Source organism: Marmota flaviventris, chromosome 10, assembly GCF_047511675.1.
Source record: "Marmota flaviventris isolate mMarFla1 chromosome 10, mMarFla1.hap1, whole genome shotgun sequence".
NCBI lineage: Eukaryota > Metazoa > Chordata > Mammalia > Rodentia > Sciuridae > Marmota > Marmota flaviventris.
Genome location: NC_092507.1, coordinates 85,632,533 through 85,639,416, shown reverse-complemented (window position 1 = coordinate 85,639,416; position 6,884 = coordinate 85,632,533).

Sequence of the window (6,884 nt, the reverse complement as noted above, 5' to 3'; positions counted from 1 at the left end):
GCCTGAATCCAATCAGTGAATTAATCCCCTGGTAGGGATTAATTGTGTGGTAACTGAAGGCAGGTAGGGTGTGGCTGGAGGAGGTGGTCATTGGGGGTGAGCTTTGGGGGTATATATTTTGTATCTGGCAAGTGGAGTCTCTCTCTGCTGCCTGATCATCCTGTGAGTTGCTTCCTTGGGTCACACTCTTTTGCCATGATGTTCACCTTCATCTCGAGCCCTGAGGAATGGAGCCAGACCATGAACTGAGACCTCTGAAACCGTGAGCCCCCAAATAAACTCTTCCTCCTCTACAGTTGTTCTGTCAGGTCTTTCAGTTGCAGCAGTAAAAAAGCTGACCAAAACTGATTAGGGGAAATTATTTCAAATCATGTATCTGACAAAGTACTTGTACTGAGAATATAAAATAACCATATTAAGTATTAGAGAGGATACAAAGCAACTGTAACTTTTATACACAGCTGTGGGGTGTAAAATGGTCTAAACACTTCGAACAGGAGTTGATAATTATTTTAAAAAGTTAAGCACACACTTATAATCTAGCCATTGTACTCCTGAGTATTTTTATAAAGAGAAAGTATATGTCTATAGAAAGATGTGTACACAAATGTTTTAAGAAACTTTATTTGTAATAACGCAGATCAAGAAACAACCCAAATGTCCATGTCCATTGACAAATGAATGAACAAAATGTCATATAGGCATACAATGAGATAGTATTCAGCAATAAAATAGTATACACAATATCAAACATGTATGAACCTTAAAATCTATCCTGAGTAAAAGTCAGTCCATATATTTCATACTTTATATTTCCATTTATATAAAATTCTAGAAAATGAAAACTAACTTATATAGACAGAAAGAGAGCAGATCAATGGCTGCCTGGTGACAAAGGGGGTGAGGGAGGAGTGCAGAAAGAGGTGGCAGGAGGTACTATATAGATGGTGTGAGGAAACACTGGGTATTGTGGATTGCTTTCTTGTCTCAATTTCATAGGAGCATACATACACCAAAACTAAACCAAGTATACACTCAGATGTGGTCAGTTTATTGTATATTAATTTATCTCAATGAAGCTACAAGTAAAAAAGAATTGTGTCACTGTGTCCACATCAAATGAGAAGAGAATAAGATCTCTCTCTTGTGGAAAGAGTGTGTGAAGAATTTAGACACATTTTAAGCCAGCACACATGCAAAGGAAGCTTAGGCTAAAAATTTTACCCAAATATGTTGCTATCTACAAAACAAAATTTCCAAAATAAACAAAAAAACAATGAGCAAAAACTCCCAATTCTCAAAAATATTTATATATTCTATATATTTATATCAACCCCCAACTAACTCTAGAAAATTACAAGACAAAGGAGTGGAGATGGAAGATAAAAAGGAAAAAAAAAAAACACTTTAAAACAAAACAAGAAAGGAGACAGAAATGTGTTAAGGTGTTTGCTTGCATGAGGGAAATATTAATATTAATTAACAATTAAAAATTGATAGAAAATGAGTATGTAAATAGATCATGTAAAGAACAAAAATGTGATATGTAACTTTTAAATAGCTAAAATAAAATTTAAATTATCCAAAGGGAGGCAGGAAAGGAATTTTTAAGGAAAAGAAAGTAAGTAGAAGATATGAAATGAATGAGCTGAAATATGTAATAATATAACAGTAACTGCAATAAAAGTATGTGGATAAACTTAAATGATGAGAACAAGACTAGTCTCCGCTTGTATTTGTAAAACCAGAAATAAGTAGTCCACAATAGTCACACAATTTAAAGAAATGGATAAAGAAAGTTGAAAACAAAACAATAGGAAATGAATATGAACCAGAAGATAATGAGAATAGAAATTTTAATGTTAAAATACAATTCAAAACAATAACATTGTAAACATTGAATAATGTATTCTATGATGCTGACCAAATGAAAAAATAGTTCAAGAAGTCACTATTAATAGTTGGGAATATTAATGTACCTCTCTTGGAAAGTGACATATGAAGCAAATTTTTTAAGTTCATAAAGATACAGAATGGCATTTCAATGCATTAAAAATAAAAGTACTTTTGACAGGAATGGTGGCACAGAGCTATAATCCCAGCAACTAAGGAGGCTGAAGCAGGAGGATCACAAGTTCAAAGCCATCTTCAGCAACTTGACAAGACACTAAGCAACTTAGCAAGACTCTGTCTCAAATTAAAAAAAAAAAAAATTAAAGGTCTGGGGATGTTTCTCAGTATTTGAGTGCCTCTGATTTCAGTCCCCTGTGCCAAATAAATAAATATGCTTTTATTACCTTTTTGCATAATTCCATGATTTCTTTTTAATTAAACCTAATTCATAGTGATGAAAAGAACATGGAAATTGGTATCAGAAGATCTGGTTTCCAGTTTTCACCTCTACAAACTAGCTTTGTTCCTTCCAATGAGTCACTTTTCTGGACTGCCACACCTTCTTCTCTTGAATAGGATATGAAATACCTGAACAACTGTGTGATTTGATTTACTTCCCTGATGCTCAATTTCCAATTTCCAAAATATTTAAAAATACCTGATCTGCCAAATTCACCAGACTGATAGGTCTCAAAGAAGAAAATGTATGTAAAAATGTTTGTTACAATGTTATATTATCATATGAATGTTTTATTATTGTTTTTCTAATCATTTATTCACTGGTTAGCAGCAATTTATTCACTGGTAAGCTGTACTGTTTTAAAAATTACAATGTGAAGCCAGATGCAGTGGCACACACCTGTAATCCCAGCTACTCAGGAGGCTAAGGCAGGAGGATCAGAAGTTCAAGACCAGCCTCAGAGAATAATATAAAGCAATGATATTAGAAGGGCTGACTCAATAGAAGTCAGGGCCAAAAAAGAAGATCAAAGAAAGGATGAAAGGGACAACTTTCAGAGAGATGTTGAGCCATGTGATGAGAATATCTTTAAGATCAAGAGGGTTGAATGATAAGGATAGAGAGGGGAAGAGACTGGAAAATTACTAAAAACTATTTAAGATATTGATCCAGTGGACTTAGATCAATTCACAATGGCACATAAACAATTTCTAAAAGAGTAATTTTTATACATTAAAGACTGGATTGTAGTTTGGAGAATTTCATTTTCTTTGATTACTTCTTTTAGTCAAGGTCATAGAAATACAAGATAAATAAGTTATTTATTTGTTTTTGGTTGTGAGTAGAATTAAATATCTAACTTTGAAAAAATTATGAGGATTAAAATATATAAATCTAAAAAAAAAAACAGGCTTAGCAATTTAGTGAGACCCTGTCTCAAAAGAAAAAAAAATTCAAAGGGCTGGAGATATAGCTCAGTAGCAGAGTACCTCTGGTTTCAAACCCCAGTATGCAATAAATAAACAAATATTACAACATGAAAATGTCTTTCAGTACTGAACATATAAGCAAACTGTGGTACATCCATACAATGAGACAATGGAAAATTATTCAACATTAAGAAAATATTACCAAGCCATCAAAGGACATTGAGGAAACTTAAATACATATTACTACATGAAAGAAGCCAAACTAGAATGGCTACATACTGTATGATTCCAATTGTATAACATTCTGGAAAACCCAAAACTATGGAGAGAAGAAAATATCAGTGGTTGCCAGAGGTTATCAGGAAGTAGGGAATAAAAAGGCAGATGAATTTTACAGCATAGGAGTTGGGTGGGGTATATTGGATGTCTCTGTTCCTTCAGTTTTGTTGTGAACATAAAACTCCTCTGAAATCAGGGTTAAAGCTAGAACATTTCAGTGTAATAATAACATTATAAATGAGTATCAAACATTTATATTTTCCCATGTTTTTGCCACCTAAAAAATTAGGTATTAATATTTTTACTTTATCAATAACACTATGGTTCATGGAGACCATAGAACTTGACCAGGCACACTCTGCTAGAGCTGGTTGTGAACTCATAGTTATCAAATACTAATATTAAAACCGTATATTAAAACTATATTCATTGCATAAAATGTGTGACATAAACATTCTAACTCAGTAGTGAGCCCTCTGAAAGGAGTTAAAACTAGAAAAAGAATCCCTGGGTCCTTAAGGAGGTGTGGAGGGTGTAAGGAAGTAATTAGAGAGGCAGTCAGCTTTCATTGCACCTCAGAGCAAGAGAGAAACCGCAGTGTCATAAATGTAGAGAGGCGTGTAGTTCCCTGAGTCCTCACTCAACAGTAGCCAAGAATGAAACAGAAAGCCTTATATTGTCAACCATTTCTCACAATGCTCTATTTCAGCAGAAATGTATGTGAATTTTTTTTCTCTCTTTCACACTGAATTTTCTCAGCACAAAATGGAATCAGATGCTGAAGCCAATAACCAGCCTCTCTCAGCAGAGGTGAAACCTGCTGAAACCCCAGGCTCTCTGCTCTAGATATATGGAGAGGCTTTCTTGGCAGGGAAGAGTAATCCATGTGTCATGGAGAAAAGATGATCGGATGGTCTCCGTGGGGAGTGGCTTTAATGATACACAAGGCATCAGCCAAGTAACTTCTCTCAGTGTTAATGAAAAGCAAGACTTGGTTAAAATGGTAAGGAAGTCACTGGAAATTTCCCTCCCTCCCACCCTGTATCTCAGAATCTTCTTGTTGAGAAAGTACCATTGTCTCTTCCTCTTGCTGGCTAGCCCTCCCTAGCCTCCTCATTATTCTGGTTTCAGATCTGTTTTTAATCATGTAGACCTTAAGGTAAAATGAGTGGCTTTGTTCTGGGGGCACTTGCATTTGAAGCGTCATCTGCAATTGTTGACTGAGAAACTGGGGTTACCTCATCAAGACAATTGTAAAGACAGATGAAGAGCTTTTGGGTGAAAACAATGGAAGGTCCTTCCGAGGCCTGTGCAGTCTAGGGCTGAGGCTGAGAAACTGATGTGACTCCATTTTTGAGCTTCTACCTCAAGGCCTGTCCAGAGGGAGGGCAAGTCGTGACAAGTTGTGACCTTTGTCCTTGGAAAAACCTCAGAGCGCTCCTAGGCACATACCCACCCTGCTGAGTTGTTTGTCTGTAAATAACTGGAGAGATCTGCTGCCCCAGGTGTCCCTGACTCAGTTACACTAGGTGAGGACCCATAGCAACCCCCTAGCAACCACCAATCAGCGTGAGACAGGGAAAATACCAGAAATGCCAGGTGACCCTCTCAGTAGTTTTGGTGACTGATATCATGTTAGGAAACTGTGCAGTTTAGCGTGTACATCCCTTGAGGCTTATACCAATCAGTTCAAATGTATCCACCACTTGAACTAACAATCACCCTTACCCGATTTGTTCCCGCCAGTGAATGTGCTAATCAATATTAAGAGTTGTTGTTTGATTTTCCTGCGGTGTGAAGTGATTTGTTGTGATGCATAGAGTATCCCCAAAAACCTATAAATCCTCAGTGAACTAAGGGCCAGGACTCTCTCCTCAGGACCGCTGCGTGGGAAACGGTTGTGAGTCCAGGCTGGAGCTTGCAATAAAGACTCTTGTGTGATTGCATCGGATTTGGCTCCTGGAAGTCTACTGGGGTCCCACGAATCTGGCATTACAAGGCCACTTACTTCCAGAGCTGCAGGACAAGGAGTGGGCAATTCCCCTTTCACTTGCCATCTGTGAGCTTCACATTGCACCATTTACCAGTTGAGGATTTTGAGGAAGGAAATTATGTGGCTACCTTATGAGTGAAGGGGAAGATAATCCCACTGAGATACATGGTCTCCTTTACCAGCCCACAAAGAGGAAATTAAAGTAGTTTCCTTTTGAACTACATAGCTAAGTTATTTTTAAGTCACAAGTAATTAAATGAGAATTTGGAAAAGAACACAAATCTGAGAGTTTGTGACTAAATAATACATTTCAATCTTAGACCTTTCAGCAGAAGGTAAGACTTAAGAATAAAAATGTTCTTAGCTTTTTAAATTTTAACCATGTCTTTCTCAAAACCAGAAAATGCAGTAGGGGATGAAAGTAAGGGACTGTCACCTTTCTTTCACTCACTAATGTGTAGTGGACTTGAATGTAAAGATTGCGTTTTGCTCAACTTTATATAATCAGTGTTTGGCATGTGAAGGACCACAGTGCAAAGGTTTTGATATTTGTCAAATGTCCAGTCTGTTTGTAGGACCCCAGGAGCTCTGTGTTGAAGACACCAGGGCTCAGAGGAAAAGAGAGTTTGGATCCATTGGTGCCTGATTCTTCATTAGTTTTTTCATGGATCTGAGTTAGGGGAGCAGGAGGGCACCTGAACCCAGATACATTTATCATCCCTTTGGTAAAAATACCCAGCATGTGATGGATGAATGGATTTGGCTTTTGTAGGAAAGGAAGTGAAGAAAAATTTAGGTATGTATTTTTATATACAGGGGGAATATAAACCTGAATTCCTCTGTATTATCCAGTAGGAATAAAGACCAATTTGATTATGCTATCTCAGTGTCTGACCACTGCCACAAAGAAGAAAGGAAGGAAGGAAAGCCAAGACCTTGTCCCAGGGCTAGTTGCAGAACTGTGGCCCAGCAGGCTGAGCAGCCCAGGCAAGCTGGAGGGCAGATGGCAAGCACAGCTCCTGGCCATGTGGAGCCCACCATGCAAGCACAGGCCTGAGGTGTGGCAAGTCAGGGCAAAGACAAGTCAAGGTATGCTGACCTGTCACACTGCAGCATCCAGCCCAGCTCAGGCCAGTGCAGATATCTACTTTTCACAGTACCTCAGCCCAGAACCCCTGAGCAGACAACATCTGCCAACTTCAACCTCCTGGGAACCTGGGAATGCAGACCAGTGAGAAAACAGAAGTGGGGCAGACCTGAATGGAAGTTCAGACTCAAAAGTTAACCAACAGCATTTACTTTTCCCAACCCTGATTAGCATATATTTGGA